General features: G+C 39.2%; 1 long non-coding RNA gene across 2 annotated transcripts in view; it reads right to left on the reverse strand.

Moving 5' to 3' along the window:
- Nucleotides 1-104: 104 nt before the first annotated feature.
- LOC141983833 (uncharacterized) overlaps nucleotides 105-17,912 on the reverse strand; it is a 56,497-nt gene continuing 38,689 nt past the window's right edge. The window contains exon 3 of one of the 2 annotated variants that reach the window (XR_012638537.1): nucleotides 105-568. This is a non-coding gene — a long non-coding RNA (uncharacterized LOC141983833). Of the gene's footprint in view, nucleotides 569-9,242; nucleotides 9,322-17,912 lie in introns of those variants that run through there. The other variant, XR_012638538.1, reaches the window with a different exon arrangement.

Genomic DNA, 17,912 nt, shown 5'->3' on the forward strand with positions numbered 1-17,912 from the left:
AAGTTTAATGGAAAAGTTTAGTGACAGAAACAGGAGTTTGCCATTGAGCAAAAGAGCAGTGAGTTTTCCTTCAACAGTAATAACAACATTTAACAGTAAATACAATTTTTCCTTTAGATATTCATTCAAATTTCACCCAAAATATCTACTTAACATTTCAAATCAAAATTAAATTTAAAGATCTGAGTAATTATAAAATTTACAAATGTTAACTAAACCTTGGGACAAGTATGTGGGAGAATCTAGGTGACTCATCAGTCTTCCCTGAATTCTGGGAAGGTGGGATCATTATTATTATTTATTCTAATACTTATTTTACATATAGGGAAACTGAGACAATAAAAGATTAAATCCTCTGTATACTACCAGCCATAGCCTTTTGCAGCACACCTCTCTAGGAGAGAATATCTCTATCTACGCCTGTTCAGCAAGGCTGAGAGGATGGTGTAGGTTCCAGAAACTCTTTACCCTCCAGTACGTCTCCTTGAAAGTTACAGGGTTCTCTTTTCTCCAGGCACATCTGCATGAAATAAGGTTTGGACCCATTGCTTTCTCCAAGAGATGATCCCTGTGGATACAAAGTCCCTTCATGTAAATTAATATTCACCTTTCAAAGGTTGAACAATCAAGCTTAGATACCATAACTAACAAACTAGTCTGCATGTCTGTCCCACCCAGTTTCTGTATTGTCTTTTTCAAATAGATTGGTATTTTCTTCAATAGAAATTCCCATACAGGCACTCATTTTCCATTGTCATGAATTACGAATTAGAGATAGATGTTTAGAGATCTGTCACAGTGCTCCTGGAAGCTGACTGATACCATTTGAGACTGTATGAATTGCTTATCCTTACATGCAATCACACATACCCAGCACATTTACTCACAATGGAGAGTGACAATGTTGCACTCCCTATTGTGCACCATACAAGGGCTTGCAGCATCAAGGCCTAGGTGAGTATATCTGTAGCCTACTTGCTCTACTCTTCTGAACCAATTATAAGTACATATAACAGTGTTTTGCTTAGGGCCCTTTGGGCTGCAATGTACTCCTACCTGCCTATCAGGAAAAGTGGGCATATTTAAGATGGAATGCTGAGTCCCCAAGGCCTGTTACTCAACATGCTGTACATACAAAAGGGGAGTTAGTTTACCTCAATGCCAGTGGATTCTGATCCCACACTGAATCAAAGGTTGCAAATTCAATGTAGCTGTATCACATTTTGTGTCATAAAATAGTGTCTGAATAACATGAACTGAAACCTTAGATGTATCATCATTCTAACCATAGCGCTGATCTGTTCTGACTGAAGGTAGGGTTTCTGATTTTTCTAGTTAACTATAATGTATAATTTAAGCACGCGCACACATGCATGCACTTCCCTTAAACCTGCAGTCATAGAATCTGCAGCAATACTGTTTTAGGCCCCAACCTGGAAAATGCACCTGAGGAGTTCCATTGAGTTCAATGGTATTCATATGTGTTAAGTTTAAAATGCGTAAGTGTTTGTGGAACTGGGGCCTTACATGTTATAATAGGTTTTCCATCCAAGTCTGCTTTATTTTCTTTTTTATCCCCGTCTCCCATAGAACTAAATCTATTAACAGTGTATGGTAAAATTCCTTTCCAAATCCTCCATTAATATTAACTGAAACTTGAGAGGGCTGAAAGACAAAGCACATTTTCAATTATTAAAGACAGATCAGATTTAGCATGAAAGTTCCCTTTAAAAGAGCAGGCTGGTTTGTAACTGGTTTTTTAGCCTCTTACTCCTCATTCATATCTAAAACTCAAAGGTTAATCAAGTGCAAGAGACAATCTCTAACATTTCTAATTTACATTTAATTATATTATCTCATATTAAAATAGTAGATAATGATTCTTAAGTTATTTAATTTAGTTTTCATTTGATCATATTAGTTGCTATATAAATAAATAGTTATGAATACATGATCCTACAGGTTTAACCTTATGTCTTTCTTCACCCTTTCCCCTCACTGTTGTTTGTTACCCTAACTTGAAACATCATGTCTAAGATTAGGTCCCAACCCTGAAAATACTTATGCATGTGCTTAATTTTGCTCTCATGAGTGGACCCACTGGACTACTCACATGACTAAAATTAATCACATGTGTATGTTTTCAGAATTAGGGCTTGGGTCTGGTCTACATTACTCGCTAGATCGGTCCAGCAGGGGTTGATTTATCACATCTAATCTAGACACGATAAATTGACCACCGAGCCCTCTCCCATCAACTCCAGTACTCCACCAAGGCGACAGTCTCAGGTGGAGTCAACGGGAGAGTGTCAACTGTCGACTTACCACAGTGAAGACACCGCAGTAAGTAGAACTAATCTAAGTACATCAACTTCAGCTATGTTATTTACATAGGAAGTTGCATAACTTAGATCAATCCCCCCCTCCCCCCAGTGTAGACCAGGCCTTAGACTGCAAACTCTTCAGGGGCAGGGACCTTGAGTTAAATCCTGGTCTCATTGAAGTTAATGGAAAGATTCATATTGACTTCAGTGGAGTCAGGATTTCACCCCTTGCTTTCTGTTTGTTCTGAGATGCCTAGCACACTCTTGGGCAGTATCAGTATTTCATATTGATATTTCATGATCCTGTTTCTTTAAACAATTCAGTTTGTTTACAGACTTCTGAAGTTTAGAACCCTTTGGGTTTTTCATCCTCTTTTAAAAGCTAATTATATAAAAATATCAACATTTTTCTGCTGTCCTCCAGATTAGAAAGTGCACCCCATGAACTCGGCTTGCCTGGTATGAAGGGGAGGCCAGACTCCTAAGGGATACACTCAGTTACAGTGTTTTCTCTTTTATCCTGCTACAAGATGGTCTAAAAACTGATTCAGTGGTGGTTATCAGCAGGATGATAGGAAGTGTGAGAAACTGGGACATTTTGTGGGGGGGAGGGGAAGGGAAGGTGTAGTTGCCTATATAAGACAAAGCCCCTAATATCAGGATGGTCCTGATAATATCGGGACGTCTGGTCACCCTAGCAGTGTGACTTATTTCCTAGAATGCATTGGCTTTATAATGTAGGAAGATTGTGTCTGGAGAAATCCCACCAAGACATAATCAATTATGCCTCAAATATTAACTCAAGAAAAAAATATTAAAAATATACCCCTTCCATAGTGAGTGTCCCCTACCAATAATGTATAAAAACCCAACTTCTCAAATCATTTCCATACCTCAGAAAAGGAGAAGCTCTTATCTAATTATTAAAGCAAATCATCCACCCCGCCCCCAACATCAGTGAAGTCTTTCTGGAAGTAAAAACCTAGGTCCACAACTGATGAGAAGAGAAGTGGCAATAGCGACTATAAATAGGCTTGGAAAGATTAGATTTTTATCAGTAAATGTTAGTAAAAATCAATTTCACCATACACACTCAAACTAATTCAAAAATATTTTCATCTACAAATAATCAAAATTTACAGATATGCAAAGTCAGAAAATTGTTGTTTGAAAAATTCTTAGTTTAATTTAAGGCTATGTACTTTGTATATTTTGACATTTGATGTTGACAATTTGTGTGTTAATGTTTATAAAGTTTTAACTTTTTGAATCTCAACATCTATTGTCATTAAATAATTATTTTCTGACACCCCATACTTTCTCACAACTGAAAATATAAATCAGTAAAATTCAGAAAAAATGCTTAAAATTCATATTTGTGCACAACTGTGAAAATGTAAATCAATAAAAATCTAAAAAAGTTTAAAGATAAATATCAATATCAGTTGAAATTATAAAAAAATAAAAATCAAATTTTGTCAAGCCTTGCTATAAAATACTAAATGATCTGATCCACCCACATTAGTAATGTGTCTCCAACTAGGGCAAAGCTTTTGTCACAGGTGAAAATAAAGTAGTAAGTGCAACCATTAGAAAAAGGAAATACTTCTTAACTTTAACTTCCTAAAACAATAACAAATCAGTGTCAATAGCCTATTGTATTGAATAGGCTGTGTCTCAGGTCCAGCAAGGGATAGGATGTTAAAAAAAATATCATTTACTGTTGCAACATTAAATGGCTAAGCATGATTCAGGGTTTCATGCCAAGTTATTGCTGGCTTATGTCCATTGTAACAACCACCAGTTAAAATCTCTTTAACCCATTATTAAACTCACAGAAAAATAAACAAAATGTTTAAAGCATTTCAAGACTAAGAATTAAGGAAAGCTTTCATTTTAACAATTTTCCTTATTCCCTTTAGATGTGCAACGTCTCCATATGGAAAAACTTCTGTTTGACAGTCTCTTTAGACAGCATTATAGATTGTATTAAAGTTCTTTTTGGAAGAAGAGAGACAACGTTCATTTATATGGTCTTGAGCTATTATTATTTTTTAAATTCAATCCTGTTTCCTTTAAGAAAAGATATGCCAAATGGAACAAAAAAAGAATAACAAACACGGAAAATGAAGCTTCTGTCTCTGGTCCTTACTTTTACTTGCATACTAGCTTCTGGGAAAGTGAAGGCAGAGTACAGGGTCGTATATACCACAATGAGAACTGACATACTTTTTACCAGCATCAAGCTCTGTAAGGCATTGCTTTGACCTTGGCTTTTTCAACACAGGATCTCAGCAGTGTTGCAAAAGGTGAAGTTGTTTTGGCTGACTAATCCAGATTCTTATTAGATAGAGGGCAAAATGAGAAGGATAAGAAAGAAGACAATTAGGGTAGAGGAAGGAAAATGCCAAACTAGGAATGACAGTCAGAAGCAATGGCTTACACCCCAGGTGTTTTTCAGGATTTAGCTGAAGCCGGTAGAGGTGGTGACATCCCCCATTTTTCTCTCTAATTAGTGTGGTCAAGACCTCTGTCTGAATCGGGACATCAAAGGCCCAGTGGTGTTATGGTAGATTGCAGGATGCCAAGAGATTTCTGGGAGGAGGAGAGCAGGGGGAGTTGCAGCCATTATGGCAAAACTCTTTCCTTCCAATCCATTCATCCCATTGTTCCCTTTCAGGGACCCCCAAATAAGCAATGTCCAAAAAGAAGTGTCAACTTCATCTGATTAAACTTAACCACGCAAAACACATTTTGGTGATTTCAGCTATAAACATTTCCTCCCATTTTTAGAATATTTCAACTTGTCATATCAACTCATGAGTCTGTCAGGAGCTTTAAAGACCCCTTATCACCATTCTTTTAACTTAAACAATCTAGTTCGTACCAGTCTTTCTGTCTCCAACTTCTTCTTACCCTTCTACACAATTTAGTATAATGAGCTGAGTTGGACTTTTGTTGCCTTGGGCAACATAGAATATAGGCCTCTGCACAATAAACTGCTATAATAAATGAAAATTTCTTCCCAACCTCATGGCAGTAATCACAGAAATCATCAAAATGTAGGCCTGAAAGGGACTTTGACAGGTCATCTAGTCCAGTCTCCTGCAGGGGACTGGACATTTTCCCATGACGTCCACCTCATGGGAAAATCTAGGATCGTGGGTGATAAGCAGGACAATAACAGGTTTTGGATGGCAACAGAACACAAGTTATGTAAGTCTCCCAAACTCTGAACTCATACTAATAAAAACTTTATATTACATCACACCATCATGTTCTGTTTGTCATATTTGTTTCAGAGAAGCCAATTTAGAAATGGTTTAGAGAGTTTTACAATTTTCTATTTGTAACTCTTTTCTTGTAAATCCAGGTTCGTACCAGTATAGTAAAACCACCGCCCACAACTGAAACAGGCTATACTGGTAAAAAGGCAGCTGTGTCTACACTAAGGACATCAGCATAGCTATGTTAGTCAGGGATCACACCTGTTGACACCCCTGACTGACATAGGTATGACTGCAGAAGTCTTGCACAGACATGATATTAAAATGGCTCTTCAAACAGTTCCAATTCTAAAAAATTAGCTTATTAAAAAAATGTTTTTGCTTTTCCCCTAAAAAACTACATTGGCTTAAAGCAAGGTTGAGCAAGGTTTACTCCTGAAGCAGAAACAGTTTTTCTATACATAAAAATGTTATGACTTAAAATCTTGTATCTCACTGCCTTGTCTCACTACAAACAAGCACTTTATTCCTTAAAAAGAGGAGATTCCCAGCTTCCCACTAGGGCTTTGTTACTTGCTTCTCATACTGGAAGGTCTTAAAATAGGGCTGTCAAGCGATTTAAAAAAATTAATCATGCGATTAGTCACACTGTTAATAACAGAATACCATTTATTTAAATATATTTGGATGTTTTCTACATTTTCAAATATATTGATTTCAATTAGAACACAGAATACAAAGTGTACAGTGCTCATTTTATATTTATTTTTATTACAACTTAATAGAAGTACTGTAGTGCCATCTCTTTATCATGAAAGTTGAACTTATGAATGTAGAATTATGTACAAAAAATAACTGCATTCAAAAATAAAACAATGTAAAACTTTAGACCCTACAAGTCCACTCAGTCCTACTTCAGCCAATCACTCAGGCAAACAAGTTGGTTTCAATTTGCAGGAAATAATGCTGCCCAAGTCTTGTTTACAATATCACCTGAAAGTGAGAACAGGCTTTCACATGGCACTGTTGTCGCCGGCATCGCAAGATATTTACATGCTAGATGCGCTAAAGATTCATATGTCCTTTCATGCTTCAGCCACCGTTCCAGAAGATGTGTCCATGCTGATGACCGGTTCTGCTTGATAACGATCCAAAGCAGAGCGGACAGATGCATGTTCATTTTCATAATCTGAGTCAGATGCCACCAACAGAAGGTTGATTTGCTTTTTTGGTGATTCGGGTGCTGTAGTTTCTGCATTGGAATGTTGCTCTTTTAAGACATCTGACAGCATTCTCCACACCTCATCCCTCTCAGATTTTGGAAGGTGCTTCAGATTCTTAAACCTTGGGACAAGTGCTGTATCTATCCTTAGAAATCTCACATGGGTACTTTCTTTGCATTTTGTCAAATCTGCTGTGAAAGTGTTCTTAAAACGAACATGTGCTGAGTCATCATCCGAGACTGCTATAACATGAAATACATGTTTCAGAGTAGCAGCCGTGTTAGTCTGTATTCGCAAAAAGAAAAGGAGTACTTGTGGCACCTTAGAGACTAACAAATTTATTTGAGCATAAGATTTCGTGAGCTCACGAAAGCTTATGCTCAAATAAATTTGTTAGTCTCTAAGGTGCCACAAGTACTCCTTTTCTTTTTATGAAATACACGGCAGAATGTGGGTAAAATAGAATAGGAGACATACATTCTCCCACAAGGAGTTCAGTCACAAATTTAATTAACACATTTTTTTAATGAGCGTCACTCAGGGGTGTAAAAAATCCTAATCCCCAGTGTAGACCGCACTATGTTAACGGAAAGGCTTCTCTCATATACGTAGCTACCGTCTCTCGGGCAGGTGGAGTTCCTACTCTGAGAGGAGAAGCCCTCCCATTGGCATAGGTAGCATCTTCACTGAAGAGCTGCAGCTGCACTGGTGCAACTCTGCCACTCCAGCATTTTAAGTGTAGACCTGCCTTTAGATAAATAAAAAGTCACTACCAATTGCATTGAGAAATGAGATTTCTACGGAGAATGGGAAAAACATTATGCCATACCATCTAGATGGAGAAATTAAGGAAAAGTTTTAGTTTATGTAATTTTCATCTGACATTGACTGGGCTGAACTGAGGAAAATAGAGAATGAGCTTGATCAATCGGGAGACAAGAGATAGAGTACAGAGTTAAGGCCCATAATATGTGCCCGTATCATTACTTAGCAATACTGTACAGTAAGTGACACGGAAGTCCAGGAAGGTGATCACAGACTGCAGTAGTGCTGCAGCCTTTGATAAGGGCAGAGTCCTGAGTCAGTGGGAGGGAGAGGGAAGAGAACTATATATATGTCTACAAAATTCTTTGCATAGTTATGATTATAAACTAATTTTCTAGTAAGTATGTATAGGATAGCAGTGGTATGCCCCTATATTTTCCTAAAGAATGTAGCACGCCTGTTCACTTTTTTCTCATTTCTTCTAGTGATTCACTGGAATATGACTGTCTCAATCAGAATGTCTTTTTATTGTAAATGACAGACTTTTTAAAGTCCCACTCTTAGAGAGACAGGTTGAAATCCTGGCCCCATTGGAGTCAATGACAAAACTTTCATTGCTTCATTAGGGTCAGAATTTCACCCCAAAAATATCTTTATTCAGACAGGAGAGAAAACTCTTCATGTAGACAAAATCTCTAGGTCCATCCATTTAACTCACTCAGATGCTTGAGGAGGTTTACTACTGGGGTTGGTAGGAAGAATGCTTTTACATAGATGGATTGGGAGAGAAGTTTTTAATATGAGGCTTCCTTATTCTATGCAGTTTGTTGTAATTTTTTTTTGTTATATGCAGTTTAAAAAAATAATGCAACCAGGATGCTTGAGCATTGTACATACATTCATCAATATCAACCCGTAAAAAGTGAACTTCTGTTACCAAAGTAAAGTTCAAAGGAGTCAGACCTTCTCTACACCTTAAGCTTAGGCTGACCTAGCCATTTCACTCGGTATGAAAAATTCACCCTCCCAAGAAATGTAATTAAGCCGATTTATGTCTGGTATAGAGACCACCAAGTTGATGGAAAGATTCTTCTCTCAACCCAGCTACCACCTCCTGAGGGGCTGGATTTACTACAACAATGGAAAAATCTCTTCTATTTCTGAGACAAGTGTCTACACTACAGCAATGCAGTGGCATAGCCCCAGCTTCACAGCTCTGCCACTATAGTGCGTGTACTGCTGAAGTGTCAACATAACCGAAGATTCATTTGATATGCTTCAAGATATAGATGACAATGAGTAATTCTATTTTCTCCCACTTTCCTCTTGATCACAGCAGTAACTTCAGATCCAAAGTATGAATGGAGACTGTTATATTTGCAGCATTTCTCCTGGTGGGAATTGTTTTAAGTGACTCTTAACTAAATGATCAAGGTAAGGAACACAGGACATTGACTTCAATGGGTGATGGACCAGACCCCTAGTTTCTGTAGAAAGTCAAGTTAAATATTGTTAACTTCTTTGCCAAAAAAAGAAGGAAGTGAAAGCTTTCTCATCAGGAGTCAGAGGATCAGAATTTCAGCACCATTCTTCCTGCTTCGGTTTATGAAGCTTGTCTCATGCTGAGTACCCACCTCGATTCTGCTTGACAGACCTCCCATAAGGCTAATCTGCTACAGATGTGTCCAGGCCTCTTCCACTGGCTTCTTCTGTTCCGAGTCTCCCTCTATCCCATTTCTATTCCAGAGTTTACATTTGGTTCCAGTCCCTTTTGTGGGCCACCTATAGTTTTTAATTCCAAGAAAAAAATTACTTACAGGTCTTCACTGATTGTGTATCAGATCACATGTGACAAAGTATTCCATCACAAAGAACGGCCCTGGGTTTTTGAAGAGATTAAATTGGTTATTTGTGTTCAACTCCTCAGTGAACCAGGTGGAAGGGGCTGAACCTTTTACGGGTGGGTCTAAGGAACTATAAAGCTCAGCCACAAGTGGTTTAACTCCAATCTAAGAATTCAGTTTGGGCTGAAACCTGAGAGATTTACTCTGGTTGGGAAAAGAAAAGGAGTACTTGTGGCACCTTAGAGACTAACCAATTTATTTGAGCATAAGCTTTCGTGAGCTACAGCTCACTTCATCGGATGCATCCGATGAAGTGAGCTGTAGCTCACGAAAGCTTATGCTCAAATAAATTGGTTAGTCTCTAAGGTGCCACAAGTACTCCTTTTCTTTTTGCAAATACAGACTAACACGGCTGTTACTCTGGTTGGGAGTTTGCTTATGTTTAAGGAGCTCAGTTTGGTCTGACGAGCTGGGAGATTTTAGTAAGGGCTGCAGTTAGAAGTTTGTATACCTTTCATGGAGAAATTTATACAGGAATATTTCTTATGAAGATCTTACTATAATTTTTGTAATTTAAATGATCATATTTCCTTTAGTACCTTGAAATAAAAATGTGTTTTTCTATATTTTAACGGACTCCTGACCTTTCTGAGTCTGATGCATGCTCATACCTCATGGTGTAACAATACTCCATTGACCATCATTTTACAAATAGTAACTTCACAGATGCACTGTATCACTTTTACTCTTCTTCAGTATCCCACAACCTGCTGAGATACTTTAGGATTTGCTTAGGAATGGATCCTACACATAATGCCCACATGCCTACTTTTCCATCTTTCCTCTGGTATTCCTGTCTCAAATATTCATAACTTCTGCTGTTGAGGTGCAGTCCCCTGAATTTGCCCTTCCATCTTCACCAACACACCACTACCCATTTTTAAGCAGCAGGCGGTATAGTCAAATTAAATTTGCTGTCTTTCCCACGGTTAACCTGTTGTAGGCTTAGGCAATTTGGGCCAGATTTTAAATGTATTTAGGCATTTAAAAATGCCTGGAATTTAGGGCCCCAAGCTTCAATTGAAATCAATAATTCTTTTGGAAATCTCATTTAGCACCTGTCTTCAATTTTAGGCATCTAAGTATCTTTAAAAATCCACCCCTTTGCTTTTAAAACCACCATTGTCCCTTATCTAAACATCAAATATTGAAATTTCAGAATATTTGTTCTTATCGTCTACTTACATCCAAGAAATTCAGATACTTCTGGAAAGTTTGGACATGCATGAAAACTTTTGGAACCAAATCTGAAGTAAGCTCAAACCTTTAAACTTTTAAGATTCACCATCACAAATAGTTATATGTCACCTATAATGCTGTAACATAGGGTTATAATTGTTAAAACCTGTTTTTGTAAATATATGTTCAGATCTTCATGTTTGGCTACCAGTGTGTTGATCCTGAAGTTAAACTGATTTTTTTTTTTTGTAATCTCATCCATGCGACCATTTGCCCTTAAACACTTAGTATGTAAAATGCCAATGGACTTAAAAAGCAAATAACATCTGCTATAATCATATTGTGAAACTTTTTTGGCTATGGTCAGTGGCAAAGAAGCAGCTGAGCAGTTCTCCCACTGCCTTTAAAGGCAAATATTTAAGAGTGCTTCAGATGGTATGGGCAAGCTCAGCCATCAGCCCCCCTAAAAAGCAACTTAAATACAACAGATCTTAACACTACAGCACTGAAAAGAAAATATTTTTCTTTAGAAAACAAGGCTTGGATTCTAAATGTTATATTACATCATGTCTTTTTTCTATAAGCTAATGAAAATCCAATAGTGCTCTCATTTTAATTATAAATGTTTAAAATACTAGATTTTATATATAACATTTCAAAACTCAAGAGATGCTCTTGTACCTATAAAATGAAACCCTATTTTGGGGAGTTCAGGGAGAGATTGTCCCTTAAGGAGGCACAATCTCTTTGAACTCAATTGTGTATGAGGAGGTGGGGGGCCATTGTGTAGGTTGCACCACACTTTGGGATACTATGTGTCCAGCTTCCTCAGTGGGCCAGTGTGGCAGGGCAGTGGTTCTCAACAAGGGATACAGGTACGCCTGGGGGTACACAAAGGTCATCCAAGGCGTACATCAACTCATTTAGATATTTGTCTAGTTTTACAATGGGCTACATAAAAATCACTAGCAAAGTCAGTACAAACTAAAATTTCATACAGAGAATGACTTGTTTATACTGCTCTATATACTATGCACTGAAATGTAAGTACAATATTTACATTCCAATTGATTTATTTTATAATTATATGGTTAAAAATGAGAAAGTAAGCCATTTTTAGTAATAGTGTGTGCTGTAGGGTGACCAGATGAAACTGACAAAATATCGGGACTCATGGGGGAAGCGGGGGAAAAAAAAAAAAAGAAAGCGGCTGGAGTTGCCAAGGCCAAAAAAAAAAAATAAAACGCCGGAGTGTCCAAAGCCGCAATATCGGGACAAATGGCATCCCGACCGGGCATCGGTCAGGACGCGGGACAAAGAACTAAAAATCGGGACGTCTGGTCACCCTATGTGTGCTGTGACACCTTTGTATTTTTGTCTGATTTTGTAAGCAAGTAGTTTTTAAGTGAGGTGAAACTTGGGGGTATGCAAGACAAATCAGACTCTGAAAGGGTACAGTAGTCTGGAAAGGTTGAGAGCCACTGTGATAGGGGAAGGAGGGATGTCCCTGCTTCCGTCCCACCTCTCCCTGAAGCCTTTTTTGGTGATGCTTGCTCCTAAATGTGCATACAGGAAGCTGTCCTTGTGTTTCTGCAAACATATGAACTGCAACTGTCCCTGGTCCTTACACAGGGCACACAAGTGGAGGATGCTCCTTGTGCCTTCCCCATACACTCATCAGGAACCAAAAGCAATCTATCTCAGGAGTTATATATATAATGTGATACACAAAAAATAATGAATAACTTAGGGGGAAACCTTTGTCACCCATGCAGTGCCCAATAAAACAGGGCTTGTGTAGGCGACCTGCATAAGTGCTCCTCCAACAAACCAATCACCAGGCACTCAGTCCAGATTTTACTGCAGGGTATGTGGTCAGTAGGTGGTTTAGTACACAGACTCACTGGAGGCACCTACTCCTCCCCTGAACTGTCACCTCCAGGGCACACTAGTAGACACACGTTTCCCTCTGTAGCCCCCTAGCAGTTCCACTGCATCTCTGGTCTTGCATACCTTTGGAAGATTGGGATGGATTTCGCTCTAGGGCAGTTGAAGTTGCTACAGTGTATAAAAACTTACATCCTTTTCTCTGGTGGTTTGATTTTAGTGTTCCGAAACACTCATTAGAAATATTTATTTTAATTTTATTTTTTTATTTGATTACATAATATCTGGGTACATGTACATGAATTACTGGGAAACAATACAATAACTGACTTTAAACTAAATTTAAAGAAACTCCATTATATATACTCCATTATCAAGACCTACAGGGAGAGAATAGTGGATCAGCAGTCTATCTGTGAGGCACCAGGAATCCTAGGGCTAGATGTGCCCTTAGGTACAACCTGAACAAGGTTTGTGATGTAAATTACACCACCACAGGAGTAGCCCCAGGATTCCTGGTGCCTCACAGATAGACCTCTGATGCACTATTCTCTCCCTCCTTGTTGGAGGTAGGGGGATTAGTAATTTGGTTCCAGCCTCCATCAACAAATTATGACATCCTCATATGTAAATTCTGCAAATGTATTTGGGAAGGAGCTTATATTAAGCATGCTCGCCATGTATGTGCTCTGTGAGGGAGATTGTGCATCTGGACCCAAGATCTGTGTAGCACATAGAGGAGTGGATGAGGGTTCTTACTCCCATGCATAAGTGTATAGTCTAAGACGTTAGAGGGCTTTCCCACAACCCTACCACTTCCCTGGTTCTTGTCATGCAGACAGCAAGCAGCAAAAGACCAGAAGTCCGAAGCGCAGAAAATGCGATGTTTGTTGGGGTTAGTTTCCAAGCAAGCATATTCTGAAGCACTTCACACCAGTCAGGCTTATCTCTATTCCCTGATAGCGTCTGTTCCCCAGTGTTCCGTTCCCAGCACTGATGCCGCAGAGCATTTACCCCATGTTCCCCTTCCCAGCTCTGACGCCGTAGAGCGTTTACCCTGTGTCCCCCTTCCCAGCTCTGATGCCGCAGAGCCTTGCCTGTTCCCCATTCCCATTCCCTCACCCTTTGCAAACATGATTCCAATTTCCCTTTCCCTCACTTCGTGTTTGACCCCAGTTTATATAGTAATATTCTTAGCTATACCTTAACCAATCATTTTACTGAAATTTAACTAACCAATCCTAACATATTGTAACTTAATTCTCTAACCACTTATATCCCACTATCCTAATTAATTTACACCTAGCAAAATTAATTATACTCCAGACAGAAACAATTAAAGATTAACAGTCAGATTAACAATAGAAAAGTGGGGGCCATAAAGATAAAACATACAGAAATGCAGGTTTCACAACCACAACCATTGATAAGTGATTTCTTGATAGACAGGATGCTATCAAACTAAGTTTTCTTTAACCATCTTAAGATCTGTTTCTTTATCTGGTGGTGATGGGTATTATCAGGACAGGATTGTATTCCTAACAGCCCAATACCACCTTATTTCAATGTGACTGATTTGGAACTCGAGGATGTGACCATAAGCTTCCCAGCTGTAGCTAAGCAGCAGAGGCAGCCATAAGCTCTTAGCCTAAGAACCAGGCCTCAGACTATCCTAGTGAGAGAAGGCAGACCTGTGATTTCGATTCTTTGTTTTATACCTCTATAACTAGCTAAGTGATAAAAATACATCTAAGTTCTTAAAATATAGGCCTTTACAGGCAGGCCTGCATATCTATATTCTAACATAAGGGATTGTTTACATGGGGAAATTTACTTCCATAACTATAATTTTATATAGCTGTGTAATTATACAGCTATAGTTATACCGGTATACTGAACTAGTGTTGGGGCCTGGCGGGCCAGTTTGTTTGAAGAGGACTAAATAAATGCAACCGTTTGTGGGGATTGCTAGAAATACCTGTGGACTGTGAGTTCTTCAAGGGCCAAGAAGAGGGGGAATACAGAGGCAGGGTGCCATAGATAGGGCCCTACCAAATTCTTGGCCATGAAAAAATGTGTCACGGACCATGAAATCTGGTCTTTTGTGTACTTTTACCCTATACTGTAGGGATTTCATGGGGGAGACCAGCGTTTCTCAAATTGGGAGTCCTGACCCAAAAGGGCATTGCAGGGGGATCAAAAGTTTATTTTAGGCAGGTCATGGTATTGCCACCCTTACTTCTGTGCTGCCTTCAGAGCTTGGCAGCTGGAGAGCGGTGGCTGTTAACCAGGCGCCCTGCTCTGAAGGCAGCACCCCACCAGCAGCGCAGAAGAAGGGTGACAATATCATACCATGCCACCCTTACTTCAGCGCTGCTGATTGTGGCGGCTCTGCCTTCAGAACTGGGATCCCGGACAGCAGCCGCTGCCCTCCAGCTGCCCAGCTCTGAAGGCAGCGCTACCACCAGCAGCTGTGCAGAAGTAAGGGTAGCAGTACCGCAAGCCCCCTTTAAAATAACCTTGTGACTCCCACACAACTCCTTTTTGGGTCAGGACCGCTACAATTACAACACCATGAAATTTCAAATTTAAATAGCTGAAATCATGAAATTTACAATATTTAAAATCCTCTGACTGTGAAACTGACCAAAATGGATCGTGAATTTGGTAGGGCCCTAGCCATAGAATGACCTTTGGTCATGAGGGGTGCTTGCCAATGTTACAAATCATCTATAACATATTATTGGCATCTATAAATGCTTAAACATCTATTAATAATGTATAAATACTTTATAAACTATTTATGTAACCTTACCGTACAAAGTATATATAATGTTGTATGTTTTAACAAGATTATGTACTACCTCCCAGCAAAAGGGAAGGACTGTTTCTTACTTTTGCAGAGAAAATTAGTTACAACTTCTAAAAATACCCACCAAGACTGGAGTCATTCACAGCCTGCAAATAACATCCATCTAATAATACAAATGTAAGACAATAGTGAGCATTCTGAAAGAAACTGCTTTCTTGGTGACATTTTTCACTTTTCATCTGACCATCAATGCTACTTTGTTGAAATTTGTAATGCAGTGCAAGGGAACATTTCAAGGTATCTTTTCCTTTATTTCCCAAGAAAGAAGCTGAAGTTACAGCATATGTGCAGTGTAATTAAAATTAAAAAGCTAAGCAGAAAAAAATCCCCTCTTTCAGTTGCTTTTCAACTGGTCAATTTTTGCTTGGTGAAAATTATATTATAAAACATGACCCTGTAATAAAATAAACGTTTATTTCTCTTGCAAATTACACCAGCTACTTTATTTTAAGATACTGTATATAATTCTAAAGCAGTTAATACTTAGCATGGCCAATTTGAAACAGTCATTGGAATGTTACCACGTATCTGCAATGTAACATTTTAAAGTATTTAAGGGAGGCTTGCAAATTAAGTTCTGAGTCTCATATGCTCTGAATCAAAACTGTTTTGGAGACAAGTGCTTTTCTGATGGAACTTCAATTGCTAAAGAGATGTCAGTTTATCAGTTAATCATAGTTTAACACAATTCCTATATTAACACATAATCATATATTTATGACCTATGAGGGAAGATTGAAAAAAAATTTGTTTGTTTAGTCTGGAAAAGAGAAGACTGAGAGGGGACACGATAACAGTTTTCAAGTACATAAAAGGTTTTACAAGGAGGAGGGAGAAAAATTGTTCTTTTTAACCTCTGAGGATAGGACAAGAAGCAATGCAGGAAGGGAGGTTTGGGTTGGACATTAGGAAAAAATTCCTAACCATCAGGGCTGTTAAGCACTGGAATAAATTGCCTAGGGAGGTTGTAGAATCTCATTCATTGGAGATTTTTAACAGCAGGTTAGACAACACCTGTCAGGAATGGTCTAGATCAGAGGTTCTCAAACTGTGGCCCGTGGACAACCAGTGGTCCGCAAGCACCATTCAGGTGGTCTGCGGATAGTTCCCTTTCAGTTGCGCACCTGGGTGGCCGCACACGAGAGAATGAAGGGCCACCAACCTAATTAGTGGAGCCGCGCAGGTGTGCCTGGACCCTGAAGAAGGGTGCCTATATCCTGGAAAAGAAGCACGGGGGCTGCTGCAGGCAGGGAGAGACCCCCCTCCTCCTTCCCAGCCCCAGCTCGGGGGCTGCCGCGTTGGGGAAGAGAGGGGAACATCCATCGCATTCGAATGGTAAGACTGCTGATATTAAAATATGAGTTGTGTGCTTTTATTTGTAGAACAAAAAATGTTAATTATTATTAAGGTTTTTTTATATAGTGCTTTTATCCAAAGCGCTTTACAATAGTTATCTAATGGTACAAACAACATTTGGAAAGATCATTAAGCGGTCTGATGAGACCCTCAGCCATTTTCAAGTGATCCAAGAAAAAAAAGTTTGAGAACCACTGGTCTAGATAATTCTTAGTCCTGCCATGACTGGAGGGGACTGGACTAGATGATCTCTCGAGGTCCCTTCCAGTCCTATGATTCTATAATTAACATATAAAACAAACTTAAATTATATTAAGGTTGTGAGAAATGCCTCTGGGCTGCCACAAAAGAGACCTGGTTCCAGCTCATTCTCCACTATCCAGGTCAATTTAGGCTGGAACCATGGCAAAAGCAGCAAGTCCAGCTCATAGAGAGTACCTCATATCATTTTCAAGCAACCCCTTCCTGTCAAACCAGGAATGGCAGAAGAAACTATGTCCAACCCTCAGGATTGGACAGGATGTTCTGAGATTGGGCCTTTGAGGGGGAGAAGGAAGGGTAAAAATTATGTAGTGGGGAGGCAGTGGGGAGGGATCTAATATGTTGCCCAGGAAAAGAGAACCCCTACAAAAAGAACTTTTTTGGCTCCAAATTTCTGTTTGATTTTTAAAGATATTTATCAACCATCCAGATTTTGTTTCTGTTCTAGTATTTCTTGTTGTGTCTTGGAGTCATTTGTAAAGTTGGAATAATACTTACATGTTATGGTTTGCAAGTTTCAAACCCAGGTTGGTAAGGTTAATGGGAGCAGCCACACTCCAGTCTGCCACCTGGCAGCCTGCTAGGAATAGCTTACCTGAGACCCAGGATGCCCAGCCCCAATGTGAAGCTCTGGGCCAAGGTCCAATGGCAGACTGATTGGCTTGCTGGCCTACTTAAGCCAGCAGCAGACACACGAGGATGTCTGAAAAACTGAGTTTCCCTCCGCTCTGGACTGTGTGACTTGTGCTTGCTGCTTCCCTGGCTTGATCCCCTAGCATTCCAATGTGCGTTGATTCTTGGCATCTGACTTGTGTTTCCTGACCACTAATTTGTTTCCTGCTTCTGGCCTACACTGGTTCCTGCATTGTTTTCTGATCTCCAGTTTGTCACCTGCTTCCAACCTGCCAGTATGC

This window comes from Natator depressus, chromosome 3 (assembly GCF_965152275.1).
Source record: "Natator depressus isolate rNatDep1 chromosome 3, rNatDep2.hap1, whole genome shotgun sequence".
NCBI classification, from domain to species: Eukaryota; Metazoa; Chordata; order Testudines; family Cheloniidae; genus Natator; species Natator depressus.